Source organism: Vitis riparia, chromosome 9 (assembly GCF_004353265.1).
Source record: "Vitis riparia cultivar Riparia Gloire de Montpellier isolate 1030 chromosome 9, EGFV_Vit.rip_1.0, whole genome shotgun sequence".
NCBI lineage: Eukaryota > Viridiplantae > Streptophyta > Magnoliopsida > Vitales > Vitaceae > Vitis > Vitis riparia.
Window position 1 is genome coordinate 20,787,201 of NC_048439.1, and position 13,123 is coordinate 20,800,323.

Sequence of the window (13,123 nt, forward strand, 5' to 3'; positions counted from 1 at the left end):
CCTAGAGAATATTGCAGACGAACATACAATACCCCGATAATGCTGCATACAATCTGGGGCCCTGAATCCTACATGAATCGCAGAAGTTGTAGGCAATTTTGGTCCTTGATGCAACCTCATGATGACATAACAAATGCGAGGCCAAAAAGTTGGGCATTATATTATGGTTGAAGTTGTGTATCAGAATTTTGGCCAAATAGATCCATTAGATGGGGTTATACAAATTAAAGGAAGAATACGGTTTCTCTGTCTTATTGGATGAGAGAAATCTTGTGTTATGGAATGCATCTAAGAAGAAGGTGATTATGGATGATCCCATAGCTTGCATGGCCATCTTCTTAGGCTCAATAAGAGGAACAGAGACTAAATTACCTTGAGTTTGTCCAAGTTGCAATTCTCCATGTTGTGGTGTGTTTCTCCATGTTAGGGTCTCTAAGGAATTTAATATATCTAAACTTATCGAGTGTTGGGTTCAGTGGAGTAATTCCTTCAAATTTAGGGAATCTTTCTAACTTGCAATATCTCGATTTTCTTTTGAGTATCCTATCTATATGAATTTTGGATATTCTAATGATTTATTTGTTGAAAATATTGAATGGATGATTGGTCTTGTTTCCTTGAGTATCTTGGTGCATAATATGTTAACCTTTCATTGGTAGGAAGTTAATGGGTTGAGGTGTTAAACAAGCTTCCAATTTTAATTGAGTTGCATCTAGATAGTTGTAGCCTCTTTGGCTCAATTCCATCTCCAAGCTTTGTTAATTTTACTTCACTTGCTGTTATAGTCATCAACGTCAACAAATTTAATTTCAAGTTTCCTAAATGGCTTTTAAATGTCAGCAACCTTGTATCCATTGATATAAGTTACAATAAATTACATGGGAGAATTCCACTTGGTCTTGGTGAGCTACCCAATTTGCAATACTTAGATCTATCTTGGAATTTGAATCTCAGGGGCAGTATCTTTCAATTGTTGAGGAAGAGTTGGAAAAAGATAGAAGTTCTAAATTTGGCTCAAAATGAATTACATGGTAAGCTTCTTTAGGTTATTAGAAAAATTGATATTTCTTTGTTGATATGTTAATGTATAGTTAAATATAGTTCATAATTGTGTATATAAGTGTTGAATATGTATCAATATACTAATATCGAATAATCACTATATTTGGGTTACCCGTTGGAAACAAAATTCTTCTTATTAAAAAATGTTATTTTTAATTGTAAATTTCTTAGAAGGAAGTTTAGTTTCTTTTTTATCAGGAGCATTTAAATTATTTTGTTGTGTGAACGTAATGTAAAGAATATGCTTGATTTGATAAGTTTGAAATAGACGTGGGAATAAAGTTGGTTTTTCTCTCTTAATTTCCACATAAAACAAAAATAGAACATGTTACGTGGGAAAGAAAATTATGGGAAAAAGAAAGAAAATTGCCAGTGGAATGATTTGTCACAAAAAAATTAACTTGTAGAGTTTGTTTCTTTTTTCTTTTTAAAAGAAGAATATTATATTTGTAACATTTAAACTTGATTGTTAAAATCAACATCATAAAATCCAATCATGAATGCCAATATTAAAAATAATAAAAAGTGTAATTAAAGACAATGTAAATATTAGTTTTTTTTTAAATGACATTAAAAAAAAATTCAATTAAGACAATTTAAATATTAATTTTTTAAATAATTTTTTAGTAACCTATTTGGATTTAATTTGTGGAACCAATTTGACACCATTTTCAAGTGGTAGTTATCTTTTGTTTAGATTAATATAAGAGCGTAGTGATTTTCGAAACGCTCCCATATTTTCTAATAGTTGAAGTTTTATCTTTCGAATATTAGAAAAGTTAAAAATGCTTTCTGAAATCATTGTCAAAATTATTTTAAGGCGTTATCTATTTTTCTAGTTCTTGCAATGGATTAAGTATTGAATTATATAAGATGGAGACATCTTATGGATTATTTGAGGGCCTGTTTGGAACAATGACAATGAAAATGAAAAAAGAAAATTCCATTTCATTTCTCATTCTCATTCTTATTTTTTGTAAAACTTGGTTCATCCATAATTTCCATTGATTTTTTAAATGTTTTTTAGAATTGCAATTATTTAATGCATGAAACTTTTTAAAAACTGAGAATAGCTTTCTGAAGTCTAAAATCTTTACACTTAAAATATTTAAAGGAAATTTCTTTATGATATGAAAAGAGGCTTCAAGCTCGAATCTTCCCATAATTTTAAATGATGTTTTCTAAAGATATACAAAATGGTAGAAAATAAATAATGGTAGAAAGTCAAACATGACTCATAATAATTATGGAGACTTCCCATCAAAATAAATTTATACAATCCATATTTTCAAAATTTATACATAATATTCATGAATCTCAAACATCAATAAAACAAATTGTAATCATAATTAACAAATTTAAATCATAAAATTAATAATTATTTTATCTACATTATAAAATTCATTTAAGAAAGTTTTTTGGGGCCGTTATAATACTGAATCAATAATATCCAAAGTGGTATAACAAAAAATGTCACATATATATTTTAGGTATTATACTTTGTATATCAATCTCATTTATTTATACCCTTATCTAACTATCTAAGTTTTACCATTTATTTTGAATGACCTGTCAATTTTTTGTGTTTATAATAGTGATGATAGAGGAGGAATGGGAAAAAACAAGTATGGATGGGCTCATGTATAATACATGATCTCTAGACTCAAATGTCCTGGCTCATTATCAACCTACTTGGGATGGGCTGGTTCTTGGTCCTGTCCAATAATTTAGTTAGGCCCAATGAGAACTTTTAAGCAGCTTTCCCAAGTTCAAGAAGGAAATTTTCTAAGTTGCACTCAGTGGTTTGGAAAGAGTGTAATTTTTACATTTAAAAATAGATAAGTTTGTTGCCAACGTGTCATTGGATTTATGTTGGTAAAACTATATTTTAAAATAATTTAACAAATAAATTTCATATTTTTTAAAATTTTAATTAAATATAAATGCTTTCACGGTATAACATTTGAAAAAAATATAATAATCTATATGTTTCTTCAAAATTCAAGTGGGTAAATATTTGACTCATGGTTAAGAGTTGTATTAGAACAATTTTAAAAATTATATTTAATTTTTAAACCCTATTTTTAGCATTTTGCATGGATTGAAAATAGAGTTATATAGTCTATTTGATGATTATGCTTGAAAAGAGAAAATAGTTTTTTAAAATTAAATTTAAAAAACAAATTATAATTTGTCATTGAAACATGTTTATAAAATCAAATTTAGGTGTTTTAGGTTTGTTTAGGATTTTTTTGAAATGTTTAATTTATTTTTTAGAATAAAAGTTTGTTTGAAAATTTGGAATATTTTTAATTTTTTTTTATGATTTTAAATATTTTTTAAAAATAACTTTTATCTTTAAAATTTTATTTTTAACCATTCTTTATATTTGTATAATTATTTTCTCAGAAAGAGTTTTTCGAATTTACGGAAAGGTCCTTGGAATTTACTTGAAATATTTTAGTGCACCTTCTTTACCCAGTGCTTTAAAATGGGAGGCTTGGACTTTGGGTGACAATGGGATGGGTGACCCTGACCATCAACACGGGGCCGGGGGCTTGGGCCTGGGTTTGGGTGCAGATTAATCTTTGTTTATATTATTTTATTTTTTACTAAGAAAAGTGTATAAATTAAAATTTAATAAATTATGAAAATATCGATTATTAGATTTTATGAAAATATTAAAAATTTAAATAAAAAATATCAATGAAATTAAAATTGATTAAAACTCATAAAAAATATAAAAAGACATTCTAATATTTTCATTTTTTTTCTATTTATTTTATTTTTATATTTGATATCCATATAATGATGGATTTTTGAGTAGAAACTAATATTTTCTATTTTTAATTTTTGAAGTTTATTTATTCTCATACTTTATTAATAAAAATGATGAATTTTAATTCTTTTCAAAAATTATTTGGAATTTTTTGATAATTTTATTTTATGATATTTTTAATTAGTAAAATTGCTACCACTTGTATTTATAAATTCTCCTTTTAAAATAATTATGTTTTCATGAAGTCTAAAGCTTCTTTTGTTTCAAAATCCCTAAGTTAATGTTTGGTTCCCAAAAATTTTGAGAAAATATGTGAGGGAAAAAAAAAAGAAAAAAAGGAAAACTAGAAGACAAGAAAAATTAAAGAAAAAGTAAAAATAGATTTAAAATCAATAAATTATATAAAGATTAAATAATTTTAAAATCCATAAATTTCTAACCAATTTAATTATATGCTTGGAATAAACTAGTAAGTTGATTTATATATTTTTTATATTTAAGACTTGGGCTTGCTTTAAGTATAGGATATGTTACAAACACAAAACATAAATGATGGATTGAGGAGTATTTTTGCAAAAAAGAGAAATTGATAAGGGTATTTTTGAGAAACAAAAGATGTAAAACATCTAGTAGTTTAATAAATAGTATAGATGGATTATAACTTATAGGAAATAAGAGTCCGTCATACCATATTTTTAAGAGTTTGTTGGAAACATTTTTAAAAAGTACTTTTAGTTTAGAAAGTGTTTTTGAAAAAAAAAATTAGATTTTATAATAAAATTTAAAAAACACTTTTATACCATTGAAAATCATTATAGTGTTTCTTAAAGAAATACTTGATAACTAAACTTTTAGAAAAAAACACTTTTATTTAAAATAGTTTGAAGATAAATATTGTCAAATGCACTCTAAAAAAATACTTTTAGTTTAAAAGGTATTTTTAAAAAATAAAATAAAATCAAGTATTTGATAAATTTTAGGAACTTATAATATGTATTGGAAAAATACTTAAAATATAATTTCCTTAAAACCACTTAGAATGCGTTTTGTAGTGATTCGATAATTACTACCAAACGCATTCTTAAAAAATAAAAAATATTTCAAATAAAAGCATTGTCACGAACACTAACTAAAAAAAATTGCTTTTCAAATGTGAGTTAACAACTCTTTTTTTAAAATTTTGCAAGACAACGGAATTGTTTGAGAGTTCTTTTACTGAGGGATTGATTGGTTATGGATGCTAGACTCTTACATTAATCTGATCATGTTATAATCTCAAGTAAAGTGAAATTGATTAAGTTGGACTAAACTGATATGAGTTGATTATTCAAATTGATTAAGTTGAGCAGGTTTGAGATTTGGGCCGAACAATACCCAGATCCATACACAAGAAAATGGATCCGGACTCGGATACGGGACCCGGCCCATTTGATCCCCGACGAACACATTTGTATATCCAACCCCTAGATCCTGCGGCCAGGATCTAATCTCTCCCTGAAAAGAAATGTGAGCCGTTGGATGACTGAATACAAAGCCACAAACAAACCCTACAAAACCCTAGTTTTTCACTCTCCTTTTCAGACTGCTTCTGATTCTCAAGACTCCTATCTTCTCCACTGATCACAGCGGCCACTCTGGGTGAGTAGAAGTTATTTTCCGTTTGGTTCCTTAGAAAATATGGAAGGAAATGCATAATTTTGGATCTTATTACGGTTTTTGTGGGTTTGTTTTGGTTCCTACTCGACTGAAGTTAGTGGAAGTGATTGTTTCTTGTTTGATTCCCGAGAAAATAGAACAGCAGTTGAAAGACTTTTGATCTTGTTATGTTTTATGCTGTTCTGGTTTGGTTCCTAAACGAATGAAAATGTTCATTTAAACCGAGAGATTTCAGGTATCTCAGTTTCCTTTTGTTTTTTTTTTTTCTTTTTTTCTTTTTCTTTTTCTTTTTTTTCTTTCTCTCGACTTTCCTGGCATCCTAACATGGTTTTGTAGTTGGAGTTTACCTATAAGTGATTGTTCATTTGTTTCCCCTGATAAAAGGGACAAAACCTTGGATCTTGTATTGTTTTATGTTCTGGTTTGTTTCCAGAAGAATACAAATGTGACTGAGAAATTTCAATCTCACTTCATTTATTATCCTGTACTTTCTTGGCAGCCAAACATGGGCTTGTAGTTTAGACTTTGCGTATATCTGCAAAAAATTGCTTATTAATGTTGTCCATCTGATTTTTACACATTCTACATCTCACTGAAATATCGACTTTGATTTTTCTTCTGATGAGTCTAGGGTAATGCGTTACTTTGTTTTGCTTTCCAGTCAGTGATTTCTTCATGTATATTTGGTGCCTGACAAAAGTTTGAATATTCAATTTTCTGTTTTTCCAGAAAATGTGAGCTCTCCTAAGTTAAACCAGATGTTTATATCAAGTTAAGCCGAAAATGGCTTTTTAAGGATTCCCGTTTTCTTTTTCTAAGTAAATGCTGGTTATAGGGAAATCTAGGGTTTCAGACTAAATTACTTCTTTTGATAATCTTTAATTGGTATAGTTCCTTTGGTTGTTGAGAAAGTGGGGGAAAGAAAAAGGAGCCCTAAATATTATATTTCAATATGTTCTGGTATTGAAAAAAGAATGAACTGAAAAAGAGAGAAAATCGAATTAGAATAGTTTGGTTTTTAACTTTCTTTGATCTCAAAAAAATCTAGTTTATTATTAATTTTCAAAATTTTTGTACATATTTGCAGTGGCCAATTTGTGTCCTACTCAATGTTTTAAAAGGCTGTTGAGGCTTACGCCTTGAGGCTAGCCTCAAATCAAGGCTCTACAAATTAGCCTCGGGGCTATAGCCTTAAATAGGGTAATTGAGGCTTAGGCCTCACCCTATCTAAGCCTTCAATATCCAAAGGGTCTTCAGCTTTTATGAGCTTTTGTTATATACTTTATAAGAGGCTTAAGTCAATTTTCAATGAGTTTTAATGGGTCTATCATCTATGCTTTTGTGAACTTTTGATAGAGATTTTATGAGTTTTGTATCGGGTCCCTACTTGGTTAAGCCTTTTACAAAATAAGGGCTTAGATGATTTCTAATTAATCTTTTAAAGGTTTAATTTCATTGACCTGTCTTGAGGTTTTGGCTAAATACACCTAGTCCTTATTGGTTTGAAATTTCATCAAATACCTCCCTTCCCTTTATCATTTGTTTTTTTCACTCACCTCCCCTCTAATTCAAAATAAGGGAGGTATTTGACAAATTTTCAAACTAGTGGGGACTAACTGTATTTAGCTAAAATCTCAAGGGAGGTGAGTGAAATTAACCCATCTTTTAAATTGAAAGGAAAAAGAGTGATTGAGAAGAATAAGGGAATTGATGACTATTTTTTAATGGCTGATCTCATATATAATCTAATCTAATTATTGATAGATCGAACAGATACCACTAGAATTGGTGGATAAAGAAGAAGAAAGATGAGTGGATATTAATACTAATGGGGAGGATAATATAGCAATTGAATATAATAATGTTCCTTGGAGGGTCCTATTAGTGCTAGTAATAGTAATGTTGAAAATTATTTTTGATAAAATCATGAGAGAAAGCTAAATTTTATGAGAAAAAAAAAAATAAATTAGAACTATTAACGATGAAAAATAATTAGTTTTATCATTATAAAATTTGTTTACCTATAAAAAAATCATTATGAAATTTGTGTTTTTTATTATTTAACTTTCTTGTGACTTTATGAGTATATATTTTAATTTTTTTTTTTTATAATTTTTATTATTTATTTGTTTAAGTTGAGGCTTACACCTCATTCGTCATGAGGCTTAAGTCTCACCTTGTTTAGACAAAATGCCTCAAGATCACCTTTAGCCATTTAAAACATTGGTCCTTCTCTTTTTGATGTATTCATATCTCTTTTGAGCTTTTGTTGTCTTTGTAGTGCTTATTAATTATAAAAGGTTTGTGATGGATATAGAATTTGTCATTTGATTGGTTTTTGGCTTGGTACAGAGATGGGTGAAGAGGAAGCTAAGGGAGGACCAGTGATTCCAGAGTCTGTGCTGAAGAAACAGAAGAGGAGCAAGGAATGGACATTGGCAAGAAGCAAGAGGTTGAGGCGAAAAAGAAGAAGAATGCTGAGAATCGGAAACTGATTTACAGTAGAGCTAAGCAGTATGCAAAGGAGTATGAGGAGCAGGTACTCTCATAGTTTTGTCTCATGTATTTGTTTTTCTGTTTTACTCATGAAGATGTGGGTAGTTTTAACTAATATATGACACATTTTTCATGCAGCAAAAGGAGCTGATTCAATTGAAGCATGAGGCTAAGCTGAAGGGTGGGTTTTAAGTTGATCCAGAGGTTAAACTAATATCTATTATTTGTATCCGTGGGTATGCACTTGGACTATAGTTATTTGCATTGATACCTTTACTTTCATATTAATATTCTGGTTCTCATTCCTGTTCACTGTGGAACTTTCAGTATCAATGCTATGCACCCGAAGACAGAAAGATTTTGCAGCTCTTGCATTTGAGACAGGTTAGATGTCAAACCATTGCATCTGGAAATGAGAAATAAATGGCAGTTATAAATCTAATACCATGCTTTGTGCTTGACAGTGTTAAGTTTCTTCTCATCTCTTATATAGATATTCCTCTTCAAAGGATATAGTGGGGTAGGGAATTGGGGTTGAACACCAGGGTGCCCTTTTTAGGAGTAGTATTGCCAGTTGTTGCATTGTTAATCTGAATTGTTTTTTTACTGTATCATATCATATATATATATGTATATTTGTTTCACCTCAGAATCTGATGCTTATACCTTAGCACTGCGGCTGTGATGAAAACTTTGGGCAGATGGAAATTGGTATTATCTGTATTTTTTCTATGCTTTTGATAGTAGATTGTGACAGTAGTGGCAGTATTTGCCAGCTTGCTATGCCCAGGTACTATGCGTGATACTGTACCATATTGCTTCTGAGATAGGTTATGGAACTGTGGCCCATTAGCATTCATATCATGTCCATAAAACACTCTTGACACTCAAATGGCGAAGACAAACTACAATTTTCATTAACCAAAATTAATTGTCTAGTGAGAGCAAATCATCTAGATTGAAACGTTGAAAATCAATGCCTGGCTATAGTACTCAAGAAGCTGAATGTATCAAGGATCAAATATCCCTTACTTGTATTCTTGATGCGATTTTGGATGGTGAATCATTAGTTCATCTAACAAACTGCTTCCTTAGTGATTGAACATTATTAGTTTTATGTCAAATGAATTAGTTATGCATCATCAACAAGGATATAATGTCTCTTATCATGAGCTACTAATCTAAGCAAGCTATCCCATTAGAAAAATGGAGTGTTCTTTGATGACATAAGATCTTCTCATTCGCTTCTTTGAATACAGATATTCAATGGGGTGTTTCTTTAAGTGAACAAAGCAACAATGAACATGTTGCACAGGGTTGAGCCTTATGTGACTTATGGGTAAGTATCTCACTCTTTTGTTTTTCTTAAAATCCTATAAAAAGTCTGAACTTGTGTATTATTCATTTCTAATGTATTTATATTGCAAATATTTTAGGTACCCCTATTGGAAAGTTGAACAAGCAGAGAACTGCCTTGACAGACAACTCCATTGTGGAACAGGTTTTTATGTCCTTCTGTATCTTGGTTTTTTATGAGTGATTGTTAGCTATATCTTGTTGCTAACCTGCTCTTGTGATGATAGGCTTTGGGGAAGTTTGGGATTATTTGCATGGAAGATCTTATTCATGAGATCATGACTGTTGGACCTCATTTTAAGGAGGCCAACAACTTCCTATGGCCATTTAACTTGAAGGCATCATTTGGTGGTTTGAAGAAGAAGAGGAATCACTATGTTGAAGGAGGAGATGCTGGAAACCGTGAAAATTACATCAATGAGCTCATCAGAGGAATGAACTAGACAGCTTGTGGTACTTTTGGCCTTTTCTTATTGGAAGTTTGATATCTATTGCTTCTTAATGCAAAGATAAAGTTGGAGAATTCTTTTTTGGGTCATAAACATGAACAAAGTGTTGAGAAATTGAATTTAATATTTGTTTTTAGACTTTGATGGTAGATAACTTCATTACCTCTTGGAATTTTATTAGCATCCATGGAAATGATCAATGAGTGATTTTCCATATGCCATTTAAATTTATGTATGCCACTTAACAACATTTTCCATATGACCCTCTTGGAATGAAATCTATCTTTAACAATCAAATATATATATATATATATTTGCATGTTTGTGTGTAGGATAAATTATAAAATTACCCTTACAATATATGGTGCTTCACTTGAGTTTTTATACCTTTTCTTTTTAGTAAGGTTACTTGTAAGTGTCAAATCAACCTTTTTATTATGGTTTTTGGAGCAAACTTGTTGGAAAACCCCTCTATATGTACACTTGTATTCATTTTCATATGATATGTTTGGATGCCTAAAAACACTATGTTTAGTATTAGATTGACATGATAAAAAGTTTGTTTTAATTTAGATGGTGTTTGTTTTTTCTACTTAAATTTAAATAGAACTTAATTTCATTCTAAATACAATATAATAATATTAAGTTGATTTATTTTATTTTATTTTTGTAAATTTGTAAATATTAATAGGGTGAGGCCATGCTGAGATGGTGTTTGGATGGTTTTAATAGTTATTTTTAGTATGTATTAGAAAGCCAAATATTTTAATTTTTTTATTTATTCATTTTATTAGATGAATAATAAGTGAAAAAAAAAGTTAAAAGAAAATCATATAAAATCTCGACATTATGTTAAAAAACAAACAATACAATAGGCTTTAATTTTTTTTTTTTTTTTTGAAATAATGTTATGTCTAAACCGTGTTCAAGTATCACATATACAATTATATGATCTTTTATAATATTTATAATATATGTGTGTATCTCTTTAAAAATGAAAAAAAAAAAAAACTTTAGTGCCTAAATTGGCTAAGTAATAATACTCTATATGGCAAAAGAGGAGATGATGGTTATCGGGCCAATATTTTTTCTGCCTCAAATCTTAAAAGATTTTAAATGTTTTATTATTTTTATTTCTTTAAATTTAGTTTTAATTCTTTAAATTGAGTCTTATTTTCATATATATGAATATACCAATTAAAAAATCTAATTTTTATTTAGAATCTGAGCTTTGAAATTGAATGATATTTTTGCATTAATTTCGATTGAGATTTTAAATAAATGTTAAGACATGTTTAGAGCATAGATGAAAAAGAAAAGAATAATAGTAGATTATGTGCAAAATTGTCTTGATATAATGATTAACCAAAGGATGCTATATCTTCTTCTATATGGAAGTAATTTTCCTTTATTATTGATATATTTCACTATTTTTATTTTAATTCTACTTAAACAAAAATAGTCCTGAACTAAGATTGATATTCCCTTTATTATGGTGTTATTTGACAATTTTCTTTTAATATTATTTTTAAAAAAAGTTACAATGTAGTGTAAAACATTTGGGTAAAGGTAACAATAAATTCATTTCTTGACCAATTGATTATTTCCTTATTTTTAAGATGTAGAATGATCTTAATAAGAAAAATGACGTAGTCAAGGTCTTTTATTTTATTATTATTTTTAAAATTTTAGAGGATGTTTTACTTGAACACGGTATATCTTTTTAACTTGATAACGTGGTCAACATTGCATAGAGAATAAACTTCCTTTATCACAGGTCATGATAAAACAACGTGATTAACAATTCATACAAAATTGATGGGTCGTGAAAAAGATAAGACTTTTATTTTATTTTATTTTTATTTTAGAGGATGTTTTACTTAAGCACAGATTAGCTTTTTGACTTGATAACGTGGTTAATACTGCATATAGAATAAAGTTCCTTTAGCATTGGTTATGATCAAACAATATGGTTTACACTTAATACAAAATTGATGTGTCATGAAAAAGATACAAACTATCTTAATTTGATTTTAAATAGTTATTTATTATCTATTGTGGTCAACACTAGATAGAAAATAAAATTCATTTATCATTGGTCATGATCAAATAACGTGGTTTACACTTCATACAAAATTGATGTGTCATGAAAAAAATACAGACTATATTAATTTGATTTTAAATAGTTATTTATTATCTATTGTGGTCAACACTAGATAGAAAATAAAGTTCATTTATCATTGGTCATGATCAAACAATGTGGTTTACACTTCATACAAAATTGATGTGCCATGAAAAAAATACAGACTATCTTAATTTGATTTTAAATAGTTATTTATTATCTATTGTGGTCAACACTAGATAAAAAATAAATTGGTCATGATCAAACAATGTGGTTTACATTTCATACAAAATTGATGTGGCATGAAAAAAATACAGACTATCTTAATTTGATTTTAAATAGTTATTTATTATCTATTGTGGTCAACACTAGATAGAAATTAAAGTTCATTTATCATTGGTCATGATCACACAACGTGATCTACAATTCAAACAAAATTGATGGGTCATGAAAAAGATGCAAACTTTTAAAAAATAAAAATAAATTTAGAAGATTTTTTACTTGAACATAGATTAACTTTTTGACTTGATAACATGGTTAATAATCCTTATAGAATAAAGTTCCTTTATCATTGGTTATAATCAAACAATGTGGTTTACACTTCATACAAAATTGATGTGTCATGAAAAAGATACAAACTATCTTAATTTGATTTTAAATAGTTATTTATTATCTATTGTGGTCAACAATATATTTTCTAAGTTCATTTATCATTGGTCATGATCAAACAATGTGGTTTATACTTCATACAAAATTCATGTGTCATGAAAAAGATGCAAACTTTTTAAAAATAAAAATAAATTTAGAGGATGTTTTACTTGAATATGGATTAGCCTTTTTGACTTGATAACATGGTCAATACTGCTTATAGAATAAAGTTCCTTTATCATTGGTTATAATCAAACAACATGGTTTACACTTCATGCAAAATTGATGTGTCGTGAAAAAGATACAAACTATCTTAATTTGATTTTAAATAGTTATTCATTATCTATTGTGGTCAACACTAGATAGAAAATAAAGTTTATTTATCATTGGTCATGATCAAACAATGTGGTTTACACTTCATACAAAATTGATGTGCCATAAAAAAAATATAGATTATCTTAATTTGATTTTAAATAGTTATTTATTATCTATTGTGGTCAACACTAGATAGAAAATAAAGTTCATTTATCATTAGTCATGATCAAACAATGTGGT

General features: G+C 28.4%; 1 pseudogene; it reads left to right on the forward strand.

Annotated features, from left to right (window-relative positions):
* Nucleotides 1-5,411: 5,411 nt before the first annotated feature.
* LOC117922120 lies at nucleotides 5,412-10,027 on the forward strand (annotated as a pseudogene).
* Nucleotides 10,028-13,123: the final 3,096 nt, after the last annotated feature.